Source organism: Bos javanicus, chromosome 10 (genome assembly GCF_032452875.1).
Source record: "Bos javanicus breed banteng chromosome 10, ARS-OSU_banteng_1.0, whole genome shotgun sequence".
Taxonomy (NCBI): domain Eukaryota; kingdom Metazoa; phylum Chordata; class Mammalia; order Artiodactyla; family Bovidae; genus Bos; species Bos javanicus.
Genome location: NC_083877.1, coordinates 88,906,665 through 88,918,817, shown reverse-complemented (window position 1 = coordinate 88,918,817; position 12,153 = coordinate 88,906,665). Strand labels below are relative to the sequence as shown.

Genomic DNA, 12,153 nt, shown 5'->3' with positions numbered 1-12,153 from the left:
CCCTGGAGGAGACTAAGTGTAAAAGGGGATTTCTGCCTTTGGTAATTTCTGATCATCACTGGGGAGCTGCCCTACTCATTAAACACGGAATACTCCCAAAACTGTTTGAAACAGATTACAATCATCACTTTCACAGAGATTAATTCAATCCTGCCTGTATACCTACGAAGTTTGTGTCAATCACCCTGTTTTATAATTAGGTCATATAAAACAACAGCACAAGAAGTGACTCGGCACATGACGAGTGACAAAGATATGGGTGATACGGGCCACGGGCCTGGCTTCACAAAGACTATGAGACAGACTTCACGAGTGTGAAATATCTGAGTAGAAGAAGAGAGAAATAACAGCATTTAAGCCCGGTGTCGTAGTGTGAGCAAAGGTGTGACTGCACAGTCACTGCCAGAAAGTCAATTGTTGTTTAGCCGCTAGGTTGTGTCCGACTTTTGGGACCCTAGAGACTGTAGCTTCAGACACGACTGAGCGACTTCACTTTCACTTTTCTCTTTCATGCACTGGAGAAGGAAATGGCAACCCACTCCAGTGTTCTTGCCTGGAGAATCCCAGGGACAGGAGAGCCTGGTGGGCTGCCATCTATGGGGTTGCACAGAGTCGGACACGACTGAAGCGACACAGCAGCAGCAGCAGCAGACTGTAGCTTGGCAGGTCCCTCTATCCATGGAATTTTCCAGGCAAGAATACTGGATTGGGTTGCCATTTCCTTCTCCAGGGTATCTTCCTGACCAACCCATGTCTCTTGCACTGGCAGGCAGATTCTTTACTGCTGAATCACCAGGGAAGCCCAGAGAGTCAATTACTGAGCTCCAAAAGACTTGGCCCTGAACAGAACACAAGGTTCTAAGAATTTTAATTCCATACAAGGACCCAGCGTGAACACCTATTCCATGTGGATAAAAGAAGAGCTCTAGATATGAGTTCTTTGGTAAAAAACAAAACAAAACAAAATTCTCCAGCTTTATCATGAAATATATGACAGTCCCATATAAGAGAGTATAGAAAAAGGATGATCCAAAAGAATCACACAGAGGTGAGTGATGTCTTAGTCTGTTCAGGCTGCTATAACAGAATACCATAAGCCTGGGTAGAATACACAACATTGATTTCTCACCATCCTTGCGTCTGGGAAGTCCAAGATGAAGGTGCTGGCAGATCCAGTGTCTGGTGACAGCCCACTTTGTGGTTTGCAGGTCTTCTCATTGTGTTCTCACGTGGCTGAGAGAGAACAAGAAAGCTCTAATTTTTGTTTTTAATAAGGGCAGTAATCCCATTCATATGGGCTATATCTTCATGATCTAATCACTTCCCAAAATCCCTACCTGCTGCTACTGTCACAATGGGGTGAGGGGTAGGACTTCAACATACAACTTTGGGAAGGATACAAATATCCATCCTACGGCAAGTTATCCATCACGGCTGTGAGGTTTAGATAGAGATGTCTAGCAGTCATGGTCCTAAGTCATCGCTAACATCCAGAGCCGCTGACTAGTCTGATCATTGTTACCTGCCCCTTCCTTCTTCCATCTGCTTTATAAAAAAGAAACTCTAAGCTCTCATGGGTATTGTCTGCTTATCATTCAGATAGTTCTCCAAAACCTCACATGCAAAACTTTACATCGTGAAATGATGTCATTATCAAAATCTAGAATTATTCTTGGGCTCCTAGAGTAGAATGTTTACCCTCCCCTGACTCTTTTCAAACAGGTGGGTAGACCCAGGTGGCAAGTGAAGAAAAAAAATGGCTTAAAATAAATTGTAATATTTTACTGTAACATATCATTTGCTGAAATCAAGCTTTGTCCAAACTACATTACCCCAAAAGTAAGAGAGTGTCCCTGTCTGATGCTAAATTCTAAGCCAGCTGCTTCAGAGCTCTGTGCTGTTTCCTTCTCCATGGTCTGACCTTAACGGCCAGACATTTATCAGTGTTCTTGCTGTAACCGAACAGCACTTATTCCGTATTACATGCTGCTTAGGCTGCACCACAGAGACAGCCGGAAAACGCCTTAGCAGCACGGCTTTTTGCATTTCCACGGAGAAGTTATGCCTGAAGCAGTCATCTTATCCAGATGTATCTTCCCCCCTCCAGATTGGGTCTTATCACCAGCTCAGTCACCCTCTTATCCTACTCCTGAGAAGTGGAGATTGGGGGCCAGAAAATATGGCTGAGCAGGACCCTGGAAGACTCACGCACAAGCACATCTTTATTCTGCAGTTAAAATTTCTGAGAGGTTCCAACCTGAGAGATCCCATTATTGGAAACTTCAAAGAAATAAAACGAACATCATAGTTCCTTATGTAGGACAATATTCCAAAGTTCAAAACGTTATTCCATCTGGAAGACAAGATAGGGCCTGTCTGTGTCATCGTGTTCATGAATGTGTGTATGTGTGTGAATGGTCTTAACAGACTGGCAGCGGTGTGATGGATGACCTCTAACCTCCTATGATCCTGTCCACCTTAATATAAGCTTCTTCCTTCAGGTGAGATGCTGCTGAACTACAGGTAATGCATGCACGTAACTCCAAGTAACTCAGGGCTCAATAGCCTTCGTTTCAGAAATTACTAGTGAGCTTGCCGAGAGCAAAAGGAGCCCCACTACCTTCTGACCCAGGTGACCACGAGGCACGTTTTACATTGTCTGTATGAGAGTTCTCAAATTTCGGAAAGTTTGAGATTTACAGAAAGCAACATTGGTCTAGAAGTGAAGATTCTCATCCCCAAGAAAATGAGTTCTAGTGAGTTCTAGTGACCTATTTGGATGGGAGGAATGGTGAAGATTAAATGCTTCATATTTATTGAGCACCTGCAGTGATCTATGTCCTTTTCAAAACATAGCAGAGGAGACATAACTTCTCTTTCAATCAGGTTAATGAGGAATTGATTTTTGAAGCTTTTTAAAAACACAAAGTGCAATACCAGCGTTAAACACCAATCAGATGGGGAGTGGTGCTCACCTAGCTGACTGCCTAATGTGGAAGGGAAAGTGTGGGTGATCAATAGCGGATCTATAACTCGTTCCCAGGGTGCAATAGAGTGCTCTCCCCATCAGCAGCATGAGCAAAGACTCATAGTCTCTTTGCTCAAAACCGTGGTAGTAATCAAAAGAGGACTCAATCTCCCTATAAGTTAGTGGGTGCTCTTTACGATAAGGAGACGGGGCAGAGACAAAAATCTAGAAGGGATACAGAGGCCAAGAACAAGCAAAAGGCCCTGGCACAGACTTTTGCAAAATGTATGTCATGGTTTCTCAAGACAACTGGACCACCTGGTGTTAGAAAGTTAAGTTAAAGCTCCTTTCTTTCTGTCTTCCACGGACCGCAAACCACACAAACGACCTTAGGACAGTGTTAGCCAACGTCCTCTACGGTGAGGAGGGACTCAGCATTAAGCTTTGTGACTCCCGACATTCCCAGGTCTGGCCTGGGAACACTGAGGAGTATATTCAGTGTTGGTGAGACTTGGATTGTGCAGATGAACTGGAATCTATTGAGGGCTGGGTGAGACACACGCCCACATCGGCAACAAAGTCTAAAGTAACGATGTGTTAGTCGTTCAGTTGTGTCCGACTCTTTGTGACCCCATGGACTGTAGCCCACTAGGCTCCTTTGTCCATGGGATTCTCCTGGCAAGAATACTGGAGAGGGTTGCCATGCCCTTCTCCAAAATAATGATAACTATCATTTATTGAGGACTAAGTATGTGCCAGACCCTGAGTCAGTCAGACTCCTGACCTACAGCATCTGATTTAATGCTCACAGCAACCCCATGGAGTAGGGATTGTTGTTACCACCATCACACAGATGAGAAACTGAGAGGAGTGAGTTGCCTAACTGATAAGTGTTAGCACCGGAATTCCAATCTTTAGAGAGTCAGACTCCGAGTCCTGTGCCCTTAATCACCCTACAATCTGCCTTCCAACAAATAAAGCTACCATCTATTGAACACTTCAATACATGCCAATGACAGGCTGGCTATGAATATCATCTCATAACATAGGCAGTTAAGATGAGTAATTCAGCAACTCTTTCATCTACTGAGGACTAACTTCATACACCATGCCAAAATGTTTCCTAAGTGTAAAGGAAACAAATGTCACTGCCTTCAGGAAGGTCATCATTCTTCCAACTGACCCATAAGTGGATCCTGACATGTTATCAGGATGGGTTTTCCTACTGGTTCAATACTACAGCAAGAACACACTGAAGTATGTAAAGAGAGCCATCTGAATTCATTTAAAAAGTCTAAACTATGAAATGTTTTAAAATACAATCCTTTTCACTTTTAAGATGCACTTTTTCACTTCTTTTACATTTTAAGAAAAACTAAAGCTAGACCTAAGGTAACAATGTATTGCCAAGTGAAAACCCTGAGTAGTCAAGAAAATTTTCATTCATGATTGCTTTGACTTTCTGCAAATTAAAGTGCTTCTACAGCGCCTGCAGACAGTTTATTCCCTTAAGAAGATGAAAGAGTCCCTCTGAAATCCAGCTTCTGCCTGAGTTATGACAAATCCCAAATTAGTGGTCCCTCAGTAGGCTCTATACTAATGACCGTACATTTTATCTTGTATTGACTATTTTCAGTAGCTCTTTGCCAAGGAATGCAAATGGTGTTAGTCCATCATCTCATTTACTTTTATATAACAAAGTAGGCTAACCTGTGACCCACAGATGAAGTTATATTTCCCAAGTCACACACTGAACTGAAAATAGACTCACACCCTGCCCCATTCGTCAGAACTTCTGGTCCAGCTCATGCTTGCTCTCCACATTCCTCCTTCCACTGGGTAAATCTTGCTTCTCTTCCATTCTTGACAAACATAGTCAGGAACTCCTAAGTCTAATTGCTCGTGTCTTTGTGTATAAATTAGTGGTTAATAATGTTATGAATAATTACATATTATTAATAACAATATCATTATTTTTCTAAAGGTCATTCAAAGAGGAACTTTAGTCCCCAGCCTGAAAGGAAGAAAATGGGGAATGAAAGAAGGAGCTATTTGCTTATTCATGTGTTTTTAAGTTTAGAAGAAACCAAGAACGAGACCATGACACACACCAGAGCTTCACGTTGTCCCCCCATTCTATACTCGACTTCCTCCTTACTGCGAAAACCTCAATTTCACTCAGAGCTACAACTTACCCAGCAGAAAACATTAACCTTCCCAGACTCCTTCATAGCTAATAGTCAGGTGACCCAGTTCTGGTCAGTGAGGCATATGCAGAAGTCCTTGGGGATTTCTGGGAAGTGTGTCATCTTCCTGATATCAGCACTTGCTCTTCTTTTCTCTTTCTGTCAGGAATATGACCATTGCTCCTGGAGATACAGCAACCATCTTTCAATCATGAGGCTAAAGTCACGTGCTATGAATGACAAGGAAAGAAAACAGAAGTCATGGTGTTCAGTGCATGAGCATCTATGCTGGCCATGGATATCCTGTCCCATCTAGGACCTGCCCTTGTGTGAAAAAATCTTGTATTTAACCCACTGGAATCAGGATTTCCATCATCTTCCACCAAAGAGATTTTTTAAAGATCCAGTTAATTGGGGGGATACCCTAATAAAAGGTAACCAAGACTTAGGGCATTTGGAGTTGCACGGACCCGTTGCTGTTGTTGAGCTCCTCGGTCATGTCTGACTCTTTGCAAGCCCACAGACTGCAGCATGCCAGACTTCCCTGTCCTTCACTATCTCCCGGAGTTTGCTCAAACTCATGTCCGTCGAGTCACTGATGCCATCCAACCATCTCGTCCTCTGTGGTTCCCTTCTCCTCCTGCCTTCAATCTTTCCCAGCACCAGGGTCTTTTCCAATGAGTCAGCTCTTCACATCAGGTGGCCAAAGTATTAGAGCTTCAGCATCGGTTCTGCCAATGAGTATTCAGGGTTGATTTCCTTTAGCATGGACTTGTTTGATCTCCTTGCTGTCCAAGGGACTGTCAAGAATGTTCTCCAGCACCACAGCTCGAAAGTATCTTTAAAGAAGTTTCAATTGGAATGGACCTGTAGAGATCAACTAATTGAAACCATTTTAAACCAAGAAGAAGACCAAAGAGCAGACGAGAGATGTGCCTCGGGTCACAAAGCTGGTGCTTCAGCTCTCAGCCCAGTGCTTTCTGTGATTCCATGTGGCCTGCCTTGAAGAGAAAAAGATTAGAATGAGCTAGAGAAAGAAATATTTCTCAGATAGCCAGATAAAAGTGGCTCTGTGAGAGAATAAGCTGGATCCGTAACTGGATGGAGATGTACTCAAAAACTGTTGACATAGTCCTTTTAAGAGAAGCAAGCACTTCAAAAAGAGAGACAGAAGAAAAAAATGAAGCTCACAGGCTTCTATACTCAGAAGTTGAAAACAACCGTTTATTAAGTTATTTTAGCAGTCTCCCCAGAGTAAGCTAGAAATAGCAGTGTTGGTCTTATTCTTTAAAAGAAAGTGGAAAACTGCCCTCTTCTAATTAGAGAAAAATCATTCAAAAGGCGGCTCATTGTGCAGTCCCACACTGTCTCTGTACAGAGTTTCTCTAGCTATTTAGAGCCTGGACCCTGGAGCCAGATTGCCTGTGTTCAAACTCCATCTCTACCACTTGCCAGATGTGTGAACTTAGGTAAGTAACCTCTCTGGATTTCTGTCTTTCCATCTATAAAATATGTATAATAATAATACTTACTGAAGGTTGTGGGCTCAGTTGGTAAAGAATCTTGCTGCAATGCAGGGACCCCAGTTCAATTCCTAGGTCGGTCGAGAAGATCTGCTGGAGAAGGGATAGGCTACCCACTCCAGTATTCTTGGGCTTCCCTTGCGGCTCAGCTGGTAAAGAATCTGCCTGCAATGCGGGAGACCTGGGTTCAATCCCTTGGTTGGGAAGATCCCCTGGAGAAGGGCAAGGCTACCCACCAGTATTCTGGCCTGCGGTATAGACACATATACATAACACATGCATATACACACATGTACGCTACCATTACTATGATAGCTATAGTCACATGTAATAGAAGCCTGGGGCTCAAAGAAAAAGAAAATTCACGTCCCCGGGGATGTTTCGGCAGACTGATAACAAAAACACTTACATGAATGACTTCCTAGTTTAAGGAACCTCACCAAACATTTGTTGAATGAATGACTGAATGTCATCAGTCAAAGAAAGTCCCAAAGAATCTTATAAATCTCAAAAAAAGATATCTAAGGGTAATGTAGAAGCCAAAATTTTGCGTGTGTGTGTGTTTTCTTTTTTACTAAATTTATTTATTTTTTAATGAAGGATAATTGTTTTACAGAATTTTGCTGTTTTCTGTCAAACCTCAACATGAATCAGCCATAGATTTACACATGTCCCCTCCCTCCTGAACCTCCCTCCCCTCTCCTTCCCCATCCCATACCTCTAGGTTGATACAGAGCCCTCTTTGAGTTTCCTGAGCCATACAGCAAATTCCCATTGGCTATCTAATTTACACATGGTAATGTAAGTTAGAAACCAAAATTTTAGAATTTGGAAACATGGCTAGAATTCATTTAGCCATAAATTGTAATGAATGAATAGCAAGAAAATGTGTGATTGTACTTTTGGCTTATATTTCTAATTCGCTAGAAAAATATGGTGTTTACCTTTATCAATTTTAATAATAAAATTATGTATTTTCTTTTAAAAGAGACAGAGTAGCTCTAAATCTGTATGACAGCCTTAGTAACCACCGTGAGAAAGTCAGGCCATGTACAGCACATGGGGCTCAGATCACTTAGCTGTGTGTCGACTTCCACTTGCTGGACACTCCCCACCACGTTTCTGTCCACAGGACAATGAGAGCAGAGAACTAAGAACTAGGACCCTGAACCACGGATACTGCTGTGTGACCTTGGGCAGGTCACATAACCTATTTGGATCTGTTTTCTATCAAGAAAAATGAGAGTCTTGGACTAGCTCATTACCAAGTTTTCTTTAAGTCCAATAATTTTCAGAAATCTTCTATAGGGATAAAACTAAAAGTTAGGAGATATAAATTGTGACAAACATCACAGATATCAAGCCAAGGAAAATCAATAAGAATATCTCCAAGGCAAGCTTAGCTGGTTTTGCCACTTTCAATGCACCTATCACTATTAACCTGTAGCGTTTCTACCATGATTATCACCTTACTGTTGCAGAGGAAGTATCTTTTTGCATTTAAAATATCTAAGCTATTGCAGTGACCTGCGATGGGGTCCATGGCACATCTCTGAGGCCACACTCCCAAGAAGGAGAAAAGAGGTGGACAAGGGGTGATTAGAAGGACTTTCAAGATGGGAAAAGAAAAAATGCACAAAATGTCTATCAGAGAAATCATATCAAATACCATATCAATTCTGAAGGCAAAGGCAGAATTTTGAGCAAAGGTCAAATTGCTTGCTCTAGGGGACACGTGTTCCTGTTTTGCCTTTCCTAACATCACCCTGACTTTTCTTGCCAGTTTAGCTGAAACTGCTCCCACCCCCAGCAAGAGGACTGAGTCCTGACTGGCCCAAGCTATTCTGTATTGGCCCCTCTGTTCTGGCCACAGTGATTGGTTGAGGAAAAGGTACATATTATGGAATAAATGTGACCTGCCCCCCAAATTCATATGTTGAAATCTAATCCCAATTCGATTTGGAGGTAGGGCCTCTTGGAGTTCATTGGGTCATGAGAATGGAGTCCTCATGAACAGGATTAGCCTTCTTTATTTTATAAGAAAAGACCAAAGATCTAACTAGCTCTTTCTGCCATGTGAGGATACAACCCAACAGAGAGCGCCCACCAAAACCCGATCATGCTGGTACCTGGATTTCAGACTTTCAGTCCTCAGAACTGTGACAGATAAATTTCTGTAGCTTATAAGCTACCCAGTCTAAGTACTATGCTATAGTAGCCTCAACTGACCAAAATAGCACTTTAAAAAAATCAGGCCCGTCAAGGGCCAATAAGACAAATTTTGGTTGAAACCAAAGAAGCCAAGTTTCTCTTTCTCATGGATATGAATGAAGACACTGTCAGGGAGATGTTCACAACCATCTTCAGACCCAAGAGGAGAGCCTGCTTAATAACAGGACCAACACAAAGATTCATTTGAGTCCTAATTCAAGTCCTACGCAGAACATTTAGTTACAAAGCAGAGAGTCCTCCTTTCCACATTAGCCAATTTAGGTTGAGTCTTCCATTCTTTGAGACCAAAAACTTTCTAACTGAAGCAGTTTGCCGATTGTTGGAATAGGGGCATTAAGAGTCAAATGAGGGTGCATACAAGAACCAGTCATGATTCAGGAGACAAAATGACCCAAAGTGAATAAATCAGCAGAAAAAACTAGCAGATCAGGCCTCATGGAAAGGGATCTGACACAAAGTAGCTGGTCCATGCCTGCATTTAAAAGATCAAGGACACACCATCCTAAGATATCACAGGATGTCTTCTGTGCGAGAAGTAAAAGCAGGAGGCTTCTGAGACTGTATCTGTCAAATGTGCAGCCACTCCACTGAGGGTCGTGTTGAGACTCAGTGTTCCACTGAGAAAAAATCAGAAGAGGTAAAAAGGAAGGCAGGACTTAGGAGATGAAAATCATAAACCATTGCCCCACAGTCCTGGGAAAGCACAATATGACTGAAGGCAGCATCAGTGTCTACAGAGTCCAGCTCAGTGGGGAAGTGCTCTAGGCCACAGCAATACATGCCATCAGACAGATGATTTGTATGGTTCCAGGTGAGTCATCAATCCACTTGGAGGCAGAACTCAGGCAGCGTGAGAGGTCCAGGGGGAGAGTCCCACCTCCTGGGGCAGAAGTTGAGATTGGCAAGATTTAAGCAGGGGACATGCTCCCCTTTAAACCAAAGTGTGGTTTCAGATTACTCCCATCCCTAACACTTCAGCAACTTTGTGATTCAATATCGTATTTTATAAAGAACTATGGGGGCTTTCCTGATAGCTCAGTTGGTAAAGAATCCACCTACAATGCAGGACCCTGGTTTGATTCCTGGGTTGGGGAGATCCGCTGGAGAAGGAAAAAGCTACCCACTCCAGTATTCTGGCCTGGAGAACTCCGTGGACTGTATAGTCCATGGGGTAGCAAAGAGTTGGACACGACTGAGCAGCTTTCACTTTCATTTGGGGCTTCCTAAGTGGCTTAGAGGGTAAAGCGTCTGCCTGCAATGTGGGAGACATGGGTTCAATCCCCGGGTTGGGAAGATCCCCTGAAGAAGGAAATGGCAACCCACTCCAGTACTGTTGCCTGGAAAACTCCATGGATGGAGGATCCTGGTAAGCTACAGTCCATGGTATCGCAAAGAGTCGGACATGACTGAACAACTTCACTTCAGGCCAAAATACTGGAATGTTCTTTTTATGTATAGTTTTATTTATTTATTTTTGTGTGTGCTTGGTCTTCATTGCTGCACTGGCTTTTCTCTAGTGAAGGTGTATGGGCTTCTCATTGCAGTGGCCTTTCTTGTTGAGGAGCCCAGGCTCTAGGGCACATCAGCTCAGTAGTTATGGTTCCTGGGCTCTGGAGCACAGGCTCAGTAATTGTGGCCCACGGGCTTAGTTGCTCCGCATCACATGGGATCTTCACAGATCAGGGGTCAAACCTGTGTCTCCTGCACTGGCAGGTGGATTATTTCCCACTGAACCACTAAGGAAAGCACCTGGAATATTCCTGAACATAAGTCCAACAAGGAAAGTGACTGCATCTTTTTGTTTACTGCTCCATCCCCAGCACCCAGCATAGTGTGGGACACATAAAAGTTGTTCAATAAACACTTGTCCGAAGAATGGGGTCCTTAGCAGGCTGTTAGTTTCCAAGCTATGAAAGGGGGCTTCGAATGCAATGGGAAAAGTGAAGCATCCCACAGGAAAGATTGGGCTACTGCATGTGGAAAGGGAAAGGTTGATGGGCATGCAGGCATAGCCACTTCATTCTTGGCAATAGGGAAAACTCTAAATCCCATTTTCTGGGGAAGAGATTGATGGGAAAGTCAGAGTTGACATTTGGCCAATACAGATTAATTCAGCTATACTGGTTGTTTACAGCTGAATGGTCAGTGCCATTGCTATAGGAGTTTAGTTAGGAGTGCTAATCGATCAGTCATGTCTGACTCTTTTCGACCCCATGGACTGTAGCCCACCAGGCTCCTCTGTCCATGGAATTCTCCAGGCAAGTATACAGGAGTGGGTTGCCATTCCCTTCTCCAGGGGATCTTCCTGACCCAGATATCAAACTCAGGTCTCCCGCATCGCAGGCAGATTCTTCACCATCTGAGCCACCAGGGAAGCCCTGCCATTGCTATACTATTGTGACATAGTTGGAATATCATCCAAGGGAGAATGATTCCTGTTCTTTGGAAAGTACTCTCTGGTCTGGACAGTATGTCCCCTGAGCCTGGGCAGGGTTAAGCCTGCAGGTGAATCCATCATGGCCAAGGGCTGAATCAAGATACAAAGGCAGATAAGGTAGGACGCAGGTGCTATAGCCGATGCCAGGATACTTCTTCAGTAGCCATAATGCTTTGGAGCCCTGGGATTAAATTCAATACAGGCCAAGAGTAGTCTGAATCTTAAAATTTTTGGAAATTTTGTGTATGTGGTATAATACCCTTTGCACTACAAAATTATGAATGCTTCCACCTGCCCCCAAAATAGACATTCTGAGTAAGACATCCATGAGAAAAAAATTCCTTCCTCCACTTTGTCACTGGGCTCTTCATTCTTACTTTGGGGATGTTTATCCTGGACAGTTCTCTTACTTGAATCTCCAGATTCAAGATTATTCATGTATTCATCCATTCATTCAAATGATGCACTTTGAGTTTATCTACTGGAGTAACAATAGTGAACAAAAGATATAAGATCCCATCATTTACAGAGTGTGTAGTCAAGTAAGAAAGATAATAGTGTAAATAAGTAAACAAAGAAGATGGGGTCATGTAGACAGGGAAAGAAAGAAAATATATTATAAAGAAAATAAAACAGGGAAATAGGGTAGAGAGTCTCTATGGTAGAGGGAGATGCTTTAGGTAGAGTAGCCAGGAGGTATAGTTTGAGCCTAAACCAGGATGAGAGAAGGGAGCAAGCCCAGCAGATATTTGGGGAAAGAGGGTTTGGGAATAAATGACAAGCAAGTGCAAAGTCCCCAGGGAAGAA

General features: G+C 43.1%; 1 long non-coding RNA gene across 1 annotated transcript; it reads right to left on the bottom strand.

Moving 5' to 3' along the window:
- Window positions 1-981: 981 nt before the first annotated feature.
- On the bottom strand, window positions 982-7,042 carry LOC133255448 (uncharacterized). Its single transcript, XR_009738945.1, has 3 exons — window positions 6,687-7,042; window positions 5,164-6,155; window positions 982-1,233 (listed from the first exon to the last, which is right to left on the bottom strand). It is a non-coding gene; the product is annotated as an uncharacterized LOC133255448 (long non-coding RNA).
- Between the last annotated feature and the right edge of the window lie 5,111 nt (window positions 7,043-12,153).